Source organism: Peromyscus maniculatus, chromosome 21, assembly GCF_049852395.1.
Source record: "Peromyscus maniculatus bairdii isolate BWxNUB_F1_BW_parent chromosome 21, HU_Pman_BW_mat_3.1, whole genome shotgun sequence".
Classification (NCBI taxonomy): domain Eukaryota; kingdom Metazoa; phylum Chordata; class Mammalia; order Rodentia; family Cricetidae; genus Peromyscus; species Peromyscus maniculatus.
In genome coordinates, this window is record NC_134872.1 from 28,186,990 (window position 1) to 28,203,750 (window position 16,761).

The following is a 16,761-nucleotide window of genomic DNA, read 5'->3' on the forward strand; positions in this document are numbered from 1 at the left end:
GTGTGGCACCCCGTGCGTGTGGTCCCAGCCCTGGGAGGCTGAGGCAGGGTCTCCAGGCCCCTTAAGCCACAGAGTGAGACTCTGTCTCAGGAAATAAATAAGATTATAAAAATTGGTTTTGGGGTGGTGGTGGGAACAATCAGCTGTTAAGAACACTTGCTGCTCTTTCAGAAGACTGGCATTTAATTCCTGGCACCAATGGTGAGGTGGGGGCTTGGGGGGGAGTGTCACAACCACTTGAAACTCCAACTCCAGGAAGATCTGACACCAGGAAGATCTGTACCTCTTGGTACACCTGCACTCATGCACACATCCCACCCGAAGACACATACACACAATTAGCAATGAAATCCATTTTTAAATTGTTTTATTATTAGGCTGAGATGGGGGGCGCACGCCTTTAATCCCAGTACTTGGGAGGCAGAGGCAGGCAGATCTCTGTGAGTTCAAAGCCATCGTGGTCTACAGAGTGAGTTCCAGGTCAGCCAGAGCTACACAGTGAGCCCCTGTCTCAAAAACAAAACAAAACAAACAAACAAACAAAGTCACTCCCAAGCTGGCATGGCAGATGATGCCTGTGATCCCAGCACTTGGGAGGCTGAGGCAGGAGGATCTAGAGTTCCAGGCCAACCTGGGCTACAGGTTTTGAGACCCTGTTTCAAAAAACAAAAACCAAAAAAGAAGAAGCCAGGCACAGTGGCTCAAGCCTGTAATCCCAGGCTAGGGATAGGAGGACCATCAGATGCAGGCTAGCCTGAGCTAGGGAGTAAATTCATGGAAATAGAGAGAGACCCTTCAGTCAAAAGAACAAAGAAGGGGTGGTGTTCATGGGGAACTACAGGCAGGTAATGGCTGCTGGGTGAGGGGAGACATTTTCTTCACCCATGCTCCTCATGAAACTCGGGGTCACATACACATACACACAAAGGCATGGAAAGGAACTAGTTGAGAAGAAGAGATCAGCAGGACAGGGACAAGACAGGGGGTGAATATGACCAAATGCATTATACACAAGCATGGAAATGTCACAACGAAACTCATTATTATCATTAATGTAGCCTGATAACATTTTGTTAAAGAACGATGGGCCAGGCAAGATGGCCTCAGTGGGTCCAGTCGCTTGCAGCCAAGCCTGAAAACCTGAGTTCAAACACTGGGACCCAGAGGATAAAAGAGGAAATCAACCCCTGCACACTGTCCTCTGATCTCACTTGCCACCATGACATAAGTGTGCCTACACACACACAAATAATATAAGTAAATGTAACATTTCAAAAGCATAAAAAGGTGGGGGAAGTTACAGCCACTAGAAAAGGGAACAGGAAATAAGCCAGGATTGGAGAAACCCACTAAGGATTATAGTAGCAGAAGCCGCCCCACCCTACCCAGCCCTCTCCACCACATTCCAGCCCAGGTAAGGAAAGTCAAGGTGGACAATAAACCCACTCACAGCTTTCTGCACCTGACCCTGGGGCCGAGCAGAATGAGACACACGCACCCAGGAACAGTACCAGCTAACCCCCAGGCCATGTGAGGAACTGACTCCCATCACGTGGGCATGGGCCCTTAGAGGTTGTACCAATGGGGAAAAGAAGGCCTGGGGAGAAAGAGGCAGGCACACAGATCTCACAGCACTTGGGGCAACAGTCTTGTCTGGAAGCAGGTCTCCTGACCGAGGAGACGTGACTCAGGAACCCAGCCTTCTTCCAACCGCCTGCAATCTGCAATCTCGCTTCTGCAGACACCCAGGCCCCTGAACTTTCCTCTCCAGTTCCTGCTAGCAGCTCCCACTTCCCCTGGGGAGCCAAGTGGGGAAGTGGGCAGTGAGCAGGACTCTGAGGAGCTGAAGAGAGCTGGCAGATTGGCTCCAGAGAACACGGTGGCTCCATGCTGTATAGGCAAGAGAACCAGACTGTTCAAGGTCATTCTCTGCTACATACCAAGTTTGAGACCAGCCTAGGATACAGGAGACGACTTCTCAAGAAAGATAGGGGTGTGTGTGTGTGTGTGTGTGTGTGTGTGTGTGTGTGCGTGTGTGTGTGTATACAATGAATGGATTATCACTTCTCTTTCTTTCTTTCTCTCTTTCTTTCTTTCTTTTTTTTTTTTTTTTTTTTTGCCAAATCAGTGAGTACCTAAATCCTTTATAAAAAAAAAGCCCTCTTTGAGCCAGGCATGGTGGCACACATCTTTAAGCCCAGAACTTGGGAGGTAAGAGGCAGGAGGATCAGGAGTCCAAAGACCAAGTCTCAAAGGTGAGAGGGAGCACTGAAATGGCCTAATGAGTGTTTGTCCCAAGCTTGATGACCTAATTCAATTCCCGGAGCCCATGGTGGAAGGAAAAAAATTGATTCTCAAAAGTTGTGTTCTGGCTTCCATAGGAATATGACATTTGTGTGAACACTCTCTCTCTCTCTCTCTCTCTCTCTCTCTCTCTCTCTCTCTCTCTCTCTCAGTAAGTACATTTAATGTAATGAACATTTTAATTTTAAAAAATGGAGCCAGCAAGATGAGTCAGTTATAGCTCACCAACAATAGCTAGCCAGAGTTCAAGATGGAAGGTGAAAACCAACCCCATAAAACTGTCTTCTTGACCCCCACAAACACAAAACAAAACAGCATGCACTTTTCCCCATCCATCAGACACACAACAATAAAAAAAATAAAAATTTAAGCCTCAAAATAGTAAATTAAGTAAATAAATTAAGAATCCCCTTGATCTGTGCATAGGCATTAAGAGCTATGAAGCCCTTGGGGCTTTTTGCCTGGTCATACTGTTCTAGGAAGCCCCAGGAAAGCATTTATTAGAAATGTTCACAAAGGGCCCCTTATGAGAGGCTTGGAACCCGGAAAGATCCCAATGGCTGAAGGGTGCTGGGGTGGTACGGAAACCAGACTGGTGAGAACAATGTGCAGAAACAGACTTCAAGAGGGAGGCAGAAGTAGCAAGACCAGTGTGCAGCCAGCCTGCAAGATAATCAGGATCCAAGAACGGCTAGCAGAGCAGGACCCCGAAGTTCTACGTTAGAGTCAAGCCCTTCCAGACTTCCCAGGGTGCCCAACAGCATTGGCCTCCCCCAATCCCGAAGCCTCACAATGAGTGAGGTACCACGCCATATTATCTTCTGTGACACGTCGAATTTTGGGTATGTGAGATAGGATCCCCCTTAGGTAGCCCAGGCTAGCCCAGAATTTGTCGTCCTCCTGTTTCTGTTCTTCAAGGGCTCGGACCACAGGTGGGTAGAACCATGTTCAGTGAGGAGAAGAACCAAGACCTGGAAGTGGAGAGCACACTGACTTTGCTACATTAACTCATACTCTATCACATCTAGGTGTCCACATTGCTTAGGATTACGAGGAAAATGTAGATTAATACATGTGCAAGAAAATGTAAATGTAAAAAGAAAACACTCCTACCTCCATCTCCTGGAAGCTACAGTTTTCAGGGAACTGAAAAAATATCTTGCCCAAGAACCATGAGCCACACTGGCAGCAGAGTTTCCTGATGGCTTTGGTTTTTTTGTTGGTTTGTTGTTTGTTTGGTTGGTTTTTTTGAGACAGGGTTTCTCTGTATAACAGCTCTGGGTATCCTGGAACTCCCTCTGTAGACCAGGTTGGCCTTGAACTCACAGAGATCCGCCTGCCTCTGCCTCCCAAGTGCTGGGATTAAAGGCGTGCGCCACCTCCGCCCGGCTAGCTTTTGGTTTTGTGTGGTGGATTTCCGTCAAGTCCCAAGGAGACCACTAATTCCTATGTATAATTCCCTGAAGGGAGACCCCAGAGGGCAGCCACTGCTGCCACCAAACGCCGCAGGCCACAGTGATGTGTCCTGGGCCCATACACCACTCTTCCAAACTGCCACCTCGAGTCCCCTCATCCCTGAGAGCCCATCCCCGCAAAGTGTCTCAAGGAGAGGCTCTCTCCCACCAGTGTCCCTCAGTTAGACCCCAGCCTAACTCTCTCTGGTTGCACTGGCCTTCCTGAGTGGCCTGGGGACCTTGGATGTTACTAAATATGGGCTTAGCCATCTCTCTTTTTTTTTTTCCTTCACTTTTTTTAAAATTCATTTTTCTGTTGTCGGCTTGATACAGTATAAATTCTTACCCTAATTGTGAAATGTTTGATTGAGGCTTGCCCAGTGATTGAGTAAAACCAAAACTTATTCTAAGCCACAGTCATTCTAGGGTCCCCGCTGCTATATAGCCTTCCTGGTTCTGTGGGTTGCAGTCTGATTGTTCTTTGCTTTATATCGAGAATCCACTTATGAGTGAGTACACACCATGTTTGTCTTTCTGGGGTTTGGGATACCTCACTCAGGATATTTTCTAGTTCTTTTCATTTGCCTGCAAATTTCATGCTGTCATTGTTTTTCTCTGCTGAGTAATACTCCATTGTGTACATGTACCACATTTTCTTAATCCATTCTTCATTTGACAGGCATTTTTTTTTTTTTTTTTTTTTTTGGTTTTTCTAGACAGGGTTTCTCTGTGTATCTTTGCACCTTTCCTCGAACTCAATTTGGAGACCAGGCTGGCCTCAAACTCACAGAGATCTGCCTGCCTCTGCCTCCCAAGTGCTGGGATTAAAGGCGTGCGCCACCACCATCCAGTGGGCTTAGCCATCTCAAGGACAACTCTTCCTATTAAACACTGGACAAGCACCCCAACCCCAGGCAAGCACCCTACAGCCTCCAGCGTCTGATTTTTCTGCCTGCACCCAACGTTGCCTGGAATGCTATTTCATCAGCAACTCCTTATGGTAGCAAGCAGCTGTCGTGCCTCCTCATGGCTACTCCCATTATCATTCACCTCTGCTCCTCGAACTTGACAGTCAGCCCTCTTCAGAACCCCCTTTAGCTCCATACAGGAGCACCTACAATGAAACTACATTTCCCATCCTCCCTCACGGCCACAAGCCTTCATTCTGGTCAATGACACAGGAGAACAAATGTTCGTTTTGAGACGTCATCGCACTGTTCTGAATGGGAAGGAAGGGATTCAATACTTAACAGCCGACCCAGCCAGGCTTAAGAACTGTTTGTTTTCTCTTCTTTCTATCGTTATCTCCCTTCCTTGTCCTTGTTGCTTTGCTTTGGTTTAGTGTTTTTTGTGTTGTTTTGTGAGAGTCACATGCAGCCCAGGCTTGCTTCGAACTTGCTACGGAGCTGAGGATGACCCCTTGATCCTCTGCCTCTACCATCCCAGTGTATGCAGTGTTGGGGATCAAACCCAAGGGCCTCTAGCATGCTAGGTAAGCATTCTATCCATCGGGTTACATCATCGGTCCAGAAGTTTGGCTTGACTTGGCTGGAACAGGAGCCTGCTAGGGAGCCCTGGTTGGCCTAAAACCTGTTATGTAGCTAGATGTGGTGGCCCACACCTTTAATCCCAGCACCCACGAGGCAGAGGTAGAGGATCTCTGTGAATTCTAGGCCAGCCTAGTCTACATAGTAAGTTCCATCCCAGACAGGGCTACATATGGAGATGCTGTCTCAGATAAAACAAAAAACTGCTATGTAGCCCAAGCTGACTTTGAACTTTCATGGATTCTCCTTGCCTTTACCTCCCAAGTACTAGGGTAATTCTTTCCCTCTTAGTACTTGAACCCAGGACGTCACACATGCTGGACAAGTGTTCTACCACCGAGCTACATCCTCAGCCAGGGAAACCTTTTCTGTGCTTCAGGAAAGTTTCCTGTTTCTTATTATTAGCATTTACATTTTGTTGTTGTGATACACAACACATTTATTGGACACCAACTGTATATGGGGGCAATGTACTAGGGGCAGAGTGGAAATGTCACACAAGGAGGCTTCTCTTACCCTCCCACTCTGGGAAGCCAGCCCCCAGCAGGCCCTCAGCTCCATCCATCCCTGACACACAGGTTCCCTTTGGCGCCTTAAGGCCCTGTACTTCCAGGATGTTGCTCGGTCACAGTGTATTACGTTGTCCTGCCAAGTCTACCCACCGCTGCTCCCCTGAGAACATGCACTAAGAGCTACAGGCAGGGTGGGGCGCAGGAGCAGCTGGTACAAAGCAGGCAAGAGCTGCTGAGTCACCCCTGAGCGCTGGCAGGTTCAGGGAGGTCAGAAGAAGCTGGTGTGCATCGCTAGAACAGTGCCCATGCTCGAGCGCCGCCTTCAAGTGGGACACAGGCCTCCCTGTGCCTGTCAGGAGAACCTTCGTTCCTTGGAGAGGGAGTGTGACTTTGCCACCTTAGCCCACAGATAAAGACAGGGACCGGCTCTGAGAACTGCACTCACTACCTCCATCTCAGGAGTCTGTGCAAGTGTCCTGCTTCCAACCTGGGAAGCTCCAGCTCCCTCAAGCCCCAGGTTTCCATTCTCCCTCCAGAATGAGCCCCTTGCTTTCAGAGACTTGGCCCTGGGTGGAGCTCATGGGATGAAGGAAGACCCAGATGAGAAGAGACCAAATGGTTCCTGAACCTGGAAGGATCGGGAGGAGAACAGGGCTCTGTCCAGATGCTTCTGGGACACTGTCTCGAAAGTGTGGAGCTTCCCGGGTGCTTAGAAGTTGGGAAGACAGGGGAGAAAAGAATCAAAGAGGTAAACTGATAATGTGTGTGGCGATGCATGCTTATAATCCCAGCACTCCAGTTGCGGAGACAGGAGGATCAGGAGTTCTGGACTACAGGAGAACGTGTCTAAAATAAATAAACTTGAGAACGTTAAATTTGCAGTCTCTACTAGGCCATTGTTTTGACCAAGCCTCAGCACTGGGGAATACCAAGCTCAAGATCCACGTCATCAAGTCAAGCCAACTTATCTGCCGTATCATCCAAGAAAGCAGGAGAAATCTGGGGCAGAGGTACGTCCCGCGGGGACTCGTTTGAGTCAGGGAGATACTGAACTTCCTTCTACCTTAATCCTTGTTCCAAAGAAGTAACTCACTGGACAGTGGTGCCTCAGTAATTCCAGCTACTCAGGAAGCTGAGGCAGGGGAATTGCTTAAACCCAGGAAGTCAAGCCACCAGTCTGGGCAACATAGCAAGACCCCATCTCTTAAAAATAAATACAAAATAAAATAAAATAGTAACCGAAAGTTCTTTCTCTCTCTCTCTCTCTCTCTCTCTCTCTCTCTTAAAACTGTTTTTGGATCATTTCCTGCATGTGTATAATGGATTTTGATCATATTTTCGCTCTCCTATCTTGCCCTCCTTCCCAGCTAGTCTCCTTTCTAATTTCGTGGTTTTTGTGTGTATGTGTGTGAGCCAGAACGTTTCATCAGGCTTGCTTACAGGAGCAAGGGTCAAGGGTTATTTATAGGAGCATGAGCACCCTACTAGTGTCTCTTGCTGTCCCCACAACCATTAACGGCCTATAAATCCTCAGGGAGGGGAGGGGGCCTTCTGAGTCCCCACCCTCCAGTTAGTTATGTTTATTGTATCACCTTCCCATCCCCACTTGAGAAGGAAAACAATTGAACCTACCTATTCACTTTTTCTTCTTGGTCTCTGCCCTGGTCAGTCCTTCTCTACCTGTAAAACCAGCCACCTTTGCTCAGTCCATAAGGACACTTATTCCAATTTAAAGGCCAAAGCATTGCCCTAAGGTAGAGTCAGAAATAAAGCCATGAGATCTTTGAATTAAGCCCAGCACGGCGGCTCACACTTGCAATCCCCGCACCTGAGGAGCAGAGGCAAGAGCTTCCAGGCAAGTCCAAGGCCAGCCTGAGCTACATAATAGATTCCAGGCCAGTCTAGGCAAAAAGTAAGATCCTGTATTAAAAAAAAAAAAAAAAAAAAAAGACAAAACAAAGGTTGGGAATGAAGCTCAGTTGGTACCACGTTTGTGCCAAACATGCAGAAGGCCCTGGGTTCAAGCCTCAGCATCACAAAATAAGGCACGGGGGCAGTGGGTGGTCTTTCCAGAACTGGGGAGCTGGAGGCAGGAGCTCAAGGTCACCCTTGGGTATTATCAATTTTGAAGCTAGCCTGGGCTACATAAGACCCTGTCTCAAAAACAAACAGCCGGGCAGTGGTGTCGCATGCCTTTAATCCCAGCACTTGGGAGGCAGAGGCGGGTAGATCTCTGAGTTTGAGGCCAGCCTGGTCTACAGAGTGAGTTCCAAGACAGCCAAGGCTACACAGAGAAACCCTGTCTCGAAACAAAACAGAACAAAACAAAACAAAACAAAACAAAAAACCCACAAAGGGCTGTAGAGACAGCTCAGCAAGTTAAGAACACTGGCCACTCTTCCAGAGGACCCGGATTTGAGTCCCAGCACCCACATGGTGGCTCACACCCGTCTGTAACTCTAGCCTTCTAGGGGATCTAACATCCTCTTCTGCCTTTCTTCGGTACCAGGCATGCACACGGTACACAAACATACATGCAGGCAAACATGGAAAACAAACAAGAGCTGGATGTGATATGATAGTACATGCCACCAATCCCAGCACTTAAGAGGCAAAGGCAGACAGATCTCTGAGTTCAAGGCCAGCCTGGTCCACAGATCTACAGCAGGCCAGCCAGAGCTACACACACACACACACACACACACACACACACACACACACACCACCACCACCACCACCACCACCACCACCACCAGGACCTAATATCCTAGGAATCCCAGCTACATCAGAGGTTAAGACAGGAGGGTCATCAGGGCCTCTTTGAGCCACAGAGAGAGTTCAAGACCAGTCCTGGAACTTAGTGAGACCCTGTTTCAAAATAAAAAGCAATAAGAGGCCTAAGGCTGTGGCTCAGAGGCAGTGCTTGCCTGCTGTCTGGCCCAGGGTTCAATCCCTACAGTCCGGGGTTCAATCCCTATGGTCTGGGGTTCAATCCCTAGCATAAAACAGACCAAACCAACTGACTTTCTGTTGACGTGCTCTGAGCCCATGAAGTCCAGCCTTTAATCTGAGGTTTGATTTCCCCCACTTTACGGATAAATGGAGTCTCAGAGAGGCTGACCAAGCAGACAGGATTGTTTGGAGCTGCAGTCTACCACATCATGGACGTCTCTGCAGCCCAGGGTGACTTGGCTGGACACTATGCTTAGTGCCCAAGACACAAAGACATCAGAGACAGGTGCCCCAGGGCCCTCTGGGTCTGAGGCTGCCACACACCTCTCTGTGCCAGGGGCACCACCCTGAGCACACTCTGTGACTTGGTGTAACCTTCTGCCAGCCATTCAGTCTGATCATTCTGTTTGTGTGACCAGGCAGGTCCTCACAATTGGTCCACCTTGTGTGTCAGACTTGAAATATTCTTTTAGCATTTCCTTCTTTGTTTTTTGTGTGTGTATAGGTATGGGTGTACACTTGCCGGGATGCACATGAGGAGGTCACAGGACAACTTTCGGGAGCTGGTTCTCTCCTCCCACCACACAGGTCATCAGTCTTGGAGGCAAGTGCATTAATTTCTGAGCCATCTTGCTGACCCCAGATTGTTGGTTTTTTTTTTTACTTCATTTTATTATTATTATTATTGTGTATGACGTGGGGTGGGGATAACAAGCGTGGTAGTCAGGGCACGACTCTGCAGAGTCTGTGCTTTCCTTTTATCTTCTCCTGGGTCCTGTGGATGGAACGCAGATCTCCAGACATGCATGGCAAGTGTCTTTTCCCGCTGAGCCATCTCGCCACCCACCTGCATTTTTGTGTGTTCGTTTGTTTGAGACAGGGTCTCATGTATCTAGGGCTGGCCTTAAAATAGCTGTGCAGTTGAGGATGGCCTTGAACTTGTGATCTTCCTGCCTCCAACTCCCTGTGTCGTGATTACATTACTAAGGCCGGTTTATGAGGCACTGGAGATGGAACCTAGAGCCTGGTTCATGCCAGGCAAGCACAGTACCAGTGATGGCCATCCACAGGCCTCAGGTTCTTGTTTTGTCTTGTGATAGGGTCTCATGGATCCCAGGTTCAAACTCACTATGTAGCTGCGAATGTTAAACTTCCTGATCGTCCTGCCTCTACCTCTTAAAATGCTGGGGATTATAGGTATGCATCACCGTGTCTGGCTTTAGGCTTTTGGATACATGAATATTATCAAGGTAGTGACACCCTATGGCTAGCCTCTGGCCACCAGCATGTCACCTGTCCTAGCCCTCCGGGCAATGGACTGATAAAATTCTCTTCTTGGGCTGGGAGTGTGTGGAATCAAGGAGGCTCTGAATCTTTAGGTTTTCTGGAAATTTCCATGATAGTACTCCAGCCTGCCTGTTGGGCGTTTATTTGTTCTTTTTTTTTTTTTTTAAGATTTATTTATTGATTATGTATACAGTGTTCTGTCTGCATGTATGCCTGCGAGCCAGGAAAGGGTGCTAGATCTCATTACAGATGGCTGTGAGCCACCTTGTGGGTGCTGGGAATTGAACTCAGGACCTCTAGAAGAACAGCTAATGCTCTTAACCGCTGAGCCATCTCTCCAGCCTCCATTTATTTGTTCTTATTCTGAGTTCAAATTGCCTGGACTGAGATGATATCTCTCCAGTGGGCCTGGTGTAGAAGGCCTGTCCTCCCAGAATCAAAGCAGAAGGATCACTGTGAAGTTCAAGGTCAGCCTGATCTACATTGCACACACACACACACACACACACACACACACACACACACACACACACACACACACACATGTCTACCCTCACTTGAACCTGGAAGCTTAGCTCAGAAGGGCAGCTCTGTGGTCAAAGATTCAGGCTATTCCTCTTGACTTGCTTCCAGCTGGCTGCCTTCTTCTATGGAGGCCCTCGGGGTTAGATCTAGCTTTTCTATCAGCACTACCAATGTGACTACTTGGCCAGTGAGGAGAAGAGTGTCCACAGAAGGGCAGTTCATTGCTGTGGAAGGTGCATGAGCCTGTTTCAAGGTCATATCTGCCATTAATCCAACAGACAGGTTTCCATAGCCTGGTCAGGCCTGGTATAGAGTGTTCACAGACAATCCTGCCCTCAGCAGGCCAGGGTTGGGTGAAGACACCATCATGTAAACTCTTGGCAGAAGAAGACACATCTAATAGTTTTTATCTAATAGTTTTTCCTATTAAATATCTAAAAATATCTAATAGTTTTTCCTCTCCACAGATTACCAAAGCTAATTATCTTGTTTACATATTTAATCGATTAGTTTGGTGGTTGTGGTATATCCCTGTGTATGCACACACATGTGCAAGTACACTCACTCTTCATTGGATGTCTTCCTCAATCGCTTCTCCGTTGTATTTCTTTACTGAGACTGGATTTCTCACCAAACTCAGTGCTCACAGCTTTGGCCAGACTGACTGACCAGCAAGCCCCCAGGATCTACCTGTCTCTGTCTATCAGAGCTGGAATTTACAGACTGGCCACACCCAATTTTATGTGGGTGCCAGAGATCCTTCTGTTTGTCCAGCAAGCGCTTTACCCAGTGAACCATCTCCCGGCTCCATTAGTTTACCTTTTAAGAGAAAGGAATCACAAGACACAATGACACACACCTATAATCTCCACACTCAGAAGGCTGAGGCAGAAGGATTGCTCTAACTGCAAACCAGCCTGGAGTACCTCGTTTGAGGTTACAAGCCTGTAATTCCAGCCCTTGAGAGGTAGAAGCCAGAGGATCCCAAGTTAAAGGTCAGCCTTGGCTACACAATGAGTTCTAGGCCAATCTAGAGAACACGAGACATTGAATAAAATAAACAACAGCCAAAAAGGGCCAAAAGGGAACATGTAGCAAAACCCCGATGCCCAGGCCAGCCTTGAACTCCTAAACTCAGGTAATCCATTTGCTTTCATCTCTTGAATACTTGGGACAAGTGACTGTCTTTTTTTTCTGAGACAGGGTCTCACTATGAAGCTTTAGCTGGCCTGGCGCTCACTCTGTAGACCAGGCTGGCCTTGAACTCACAGAGATCTCTGCCTCCCGAGTGCAGGGACCAAAGGCATACACACCACTGTACCTGGCAAGTTTCTGTCTTGATTTGTCCTCCTCAACAAGGCTTTGCCTCCTGCCATTTTATCTGTAATCCAGGCAGGGTGGAGACGAAGTGAGGCTGGACCCTGGGCTGCTACTTAGCTGGTATCAGCAGTGCTGGCCCAGTGGTTTTTGAATTTCTCCCAAGCCAGCTGGTAAATAATTGCTGGCCCTGGGTGTCACCTCTTGCTGGCTCATCCCCAGGAATCACTCATCCTTCTAAGTCAGCCACGAGCCTTAGTTGGAGCCTCTCAGATCATTCCTCCAGCACCATGGCCTGTGTCCTGAGGTCTGGTTGTTAAATATTTGAAGTAAATATTCATTAGGATGTTTGCATTAGATTTATCTCCTCCTTTTGGGAACAGTACTGAGAAGCCACAACATGGGTATTTGTTCTCTTCTATCATTAGCCAAAATGGAAAAAAAAAAAAAAAAAAAAAAATGAAGCAAGTGTCGTATTCCTGACAGTTGTGTCTTTTTTTTTTTTTTTTTTTTTTTGGTTGTTGGTTTTGGTTTTGGTTTTGGATTTGGTTTTTTTTTTTTTTTTTTTTAGACAGGGTTTCTCTGTGTAGCTTGTGCCTTTCCTGGAACTCACTCTGTAGACCAGGCTGGCCTCGAACTCACAGAGATCCGCCTGGCTCTGCCTCCCAAGTGCTGGGATTAAAGGTGGGTGCCGCCACCCAGCTACAGTTGTGTATTTGAGTTCTTTGCTAAGGAGCTTCAGGCGGTATCTGACTCCTTCAGGGGCTCCACAGGAGCAACACACACAAACACACACACACACACACACACACACACACACACACAGTTGTAGTTGTTGGCTCCTGCCCTCCCTGGAACCAGGAATAAGATTATCTCAAGATTTTGTTTTGTTTTGTTTTGTTTTTGTGGGGAGGGCTGATGCCAGGAGTTAAACCCTGTGCCCCCCAAAGTACAAAGCACACGCACAACCACGCTACTATGAAACTCCAGCCTGGAAAGGAGTCCCTATAGATGCCACTGCAGTGGGGGTGTGATAGGGACATTATACGTTATTTTAAACCCTTAAGGGCACAACCCAAACAGTAGGTTCCAATGTCAATGGCAGTCGGTTAACAGAAACGGTGAGCACCCAGCCATCAGACCCCAGATACTAACTGGGATGCAGGCCCAGAAGGGACCAGTGGACCACCTGCACCGTCAGACACTCTCCTGTAGGCCTAAGGAAGCACTTCTGTAAGAAGCAAAGCGTGGACAGAGAGATGGCTGGCAGGTAAAGACACTTGCCCCCAACACCCACCAACCCGAGTTCCGTGCTGGGACCTACGAGGTGGAAGAAGGGAACTGATTGCCCCAATTTGTCCTTCGACCTCCACATGACATGGTGACACACATGTTTTCTCCCCACCACCACACACACAAAATAAATAAATTTAACGAAAAAGGTCTTTAAAAAGAAAAAGATACCAATTCTATTTCATTTCCTTTCATATCGTGTAGGAGGAGTCATGAGACAAGGTCTCAGCTCTGTAGACCAGGCTGGCCCGGACCTGGCCACTCTCTCCTCCAGCTCCTTCCTCCTGAAGGCTGAGATCTCAGATGTGAACCACCACCGCCACTGTACCCTGCAAATAAAGTCTATGAATTGAAACAAATAATCCCAGCACTTTCGAAGCAGGAGCTGAAGGACCAGGAGTTCAAGATTATTCTGGATCTATACCCAGTTTGAGGCCAGCCTGGGCTAACGAATAGGATCCTGTTACAAAACAGAGACTAGCAATGCAGCTAGTTCAGCTGGCAGCACACTGGCTCAGCATGCTCCAAGCCCAGGGTTTGACCCCAGCACTGCATAAACCAGTCTTGGTGGGGTACACTTGCAATTCCAGCACTCAAGAGGAGGGAGAGGCAAGAGGTAGAAATGCAAAATTATTCTTGGCTGTGAAGTAAGTTTGACACCAGCCCGGGCTACTTGAGATCTTGCATTTAAAAAAAAAAAAGGGGGGGGGTTGCAGAGATGGCTCAGCAGCTAAGAGCACTGACTACTCTTCCAGAGGACCCAGGTTCAATTCCCAGCACCCACATGGCAGCTCACAACAGTCTGTAACTCCAGTTGCAGGGGGATCTGACATCTTCACACCAATATGCATAAAATAAATTTAAATAAACTATTTTTAAAAAAGAGTTATAAGCTTTTAATTATATTTACACTGAATATCTCTATAATGATTTAGGATGCAAAGGGAAATCTTGTTTCAGGTAGTGGGTGTTTTGTTGTTTTGTTTTCATTTTTCCTTTCTTCTATTTTTATTGGAAGAGGGTCTCAGGTAGCCAGACTATCCAGAACTAGGTGTTTAGCTGAGAGTAGCTTTGAACTCGTGAGCCTCCTGTCTCTACCTCCCAGGTGCTGGGATTACAATCTCGCGTCACCACACCAGCATTTGTTTTGTTACTTGGTCTGGGGTGAGAGGGATGAAACCAAGGGTCTTTTAAATGCTAGGAAAGCACTCTGGCACGGAGTCACACCCCAGTCCAGGAATTTAAGCCATGTTAAAAAAAAAAAAAAAAACAACAAACAATGGTGCTCACATTTAAAAATAAAGATTTGCTAAAAAAAAAAAAAGAAAAGAAAGAAAGAAAGAAAGAAAGAAAGAAAGAAAGAAAAAGAAAAAAAGAAAGCTGAACATTTATACTCCCAGCCTACAAGAGCCTGAGGCAAGAGGAGGGTCAGCCTGGGCTACATAGTAAGATCCCCATGGGGAAAAAAAAAAGCATAAAAAAATCGAGTGAAGAACTTAAGTCACCAGGAAAATACAGTTCAAAACCACTTCACATCTTCCAACATGGCTACTATCCATCTCCATAAAAAGATTGAGGGAGCTGGAGAGATGGCTCAGAGGTTAAGAGCACTGACTGCTCTTCCAGAGGTCCTGAGTTCAATTCCCAGCAACCACATGGTGGCTCACAACTGTCTGTAACGAGATCTGGTGCCCTCTACTGGCCTGCAGGAATACATGCAGGCAGAACACTGTATACATAATAAATAAATAAATCTTTAAAAAAAAAAAGAGTACAAAAAAAAGATTGAAACACACCACAATAAAGAGGGAGACTGGTCCTGGTAGTACCAGAACCTATAGTCTACACACACACACACACCTGTAGTCTCAGGACTTGGAAGGCTGAAGAGGTCTGCCTAGAGTTAAAGGCTAGCCTGGGCTACAGAGTGAGTTTCTGAGCCAACATGAACAACGTGGGGAGAACCTATGTCAGAGGTACCAGGTGAAAATTCCATCTCCAGCCAGGTGTGGTGGCGTACGATTTAATCCCAGCACTGGGGAGGCAGAGGCAGGCAGATCTCTGTGAGTCAGAGGCCAGCCAGGGCTACTTTGAGAGCCCTTGTCTAAAAATTCCAAATCCCAGAGCCAACCCTTCCTTGGTGTACCCCTTCTGTAGGGATCCGAGGGCCTGGCCAAGCCTCAGTGTTTCCACCTAACAAGTGGGGGCATAACTGCACCCTCAGGATGGTTAGGAAAGTGAGCCGAGGGGAGACGTGTCCCTCACTCCCAGGGCCCACTACACACTTGTCCATGCTCCCTAAACAGGACCCCGGAGGGAAGCACCAGCGCATGAGCATCCCCTAGGACCGCTGGGCTCCTACCTCGTCCCGCCCCCCCAAGACAGTGCTCCAATCAGGAGCCATCCTGCCGCCCACTGCCACGTCACCTCACGGAGTGCTGGCAGCAGGGGCGGGGGTAGCTGCAGTGACACTAGAGTCAACACTAGAGGAAGGAGAGACCACCCAGCCAGTCCCCAGCCACCAGCCATCCTAATGCTGCCTGTGGGCTAGACCTCTGGGCTCCAGCTTCCTCGGGTCTGTCGTCGGCTACTCGAGGGTGCTCCTTGTCACCTGCGGCCCCTCCCTGCCTGCCTACGCTGCTGGGAAGCTGTGACACCCCCTCAACTCAAGATGGCAGAGCCTGTCCCCTATGTCCCCATGGGAGGGACTCAGCCTGACTCCCAGTTCCTGATCATCATGGCTGAGCTGAGGAACCCGGACCCAGCACCGCCCCTTCCACTTTGGTGGTCCCATCACTGATGGGACCGTGAAGGGCCAGGCTCAGGGTGTCCCTCTGCACCCCACCCCACCCCAGCACCCAGCACCCAGGTAGCAGGGCTGTTGTAGAGCTCAGTGTCCTGGGTACTGGGTGTCCCTGATATAGCTGAGCGCTGTGTGGCTTCCCTCTGACCCTGGCAGAAAGGAGGAGAGGAACCAACAACCCCTCTGCGTTCTCCACCAACGGAAGATGAGTGAGAGACAGCAGTATGGTGGACAGGTCTTTCCAGGCCTGAGGTCAGGCAGCCTGGCTTGTATCCTAGACCCGCCATGGACTTGCTGAGTGACCTTGACATCAGTCTCTCGGTGTTTGGATTTCCTCGTCTATAAAATGGGGCCATTGGCCGTACCCTCTTTATTGTGTTATCTTAAGTGACTGAGTTAATACAATTGAGGTGTCTGGTGCAACCCAGGGCACATGTGATGCGCACAATAAGGTGGTGTCTTTGTTGTCATTCTCATTTTATAAGGAACCCGGGGTGCAGAGAGGCTGCATGACGTCCTCAGTGACACACAGCCAGGAAATGGTGGGGCCAAGACGTCCCCCCAGATCTGTTTTACCCAGAAGCGGAAGTTTCCTCCACTGCCCAGCACTGACATTTTGTTTTTCCTTTTTAAATCCTGAGATTAGGAGGGAGAGGGATGGCCCACGTGCAGAGGATCAAAGTTCGGTTCCCAGCAAACACACGGTGACTCCCAACACCCTCTCCTGACATCTATAGGCTCTGGCATGCGTGTGGTGCACAGATATA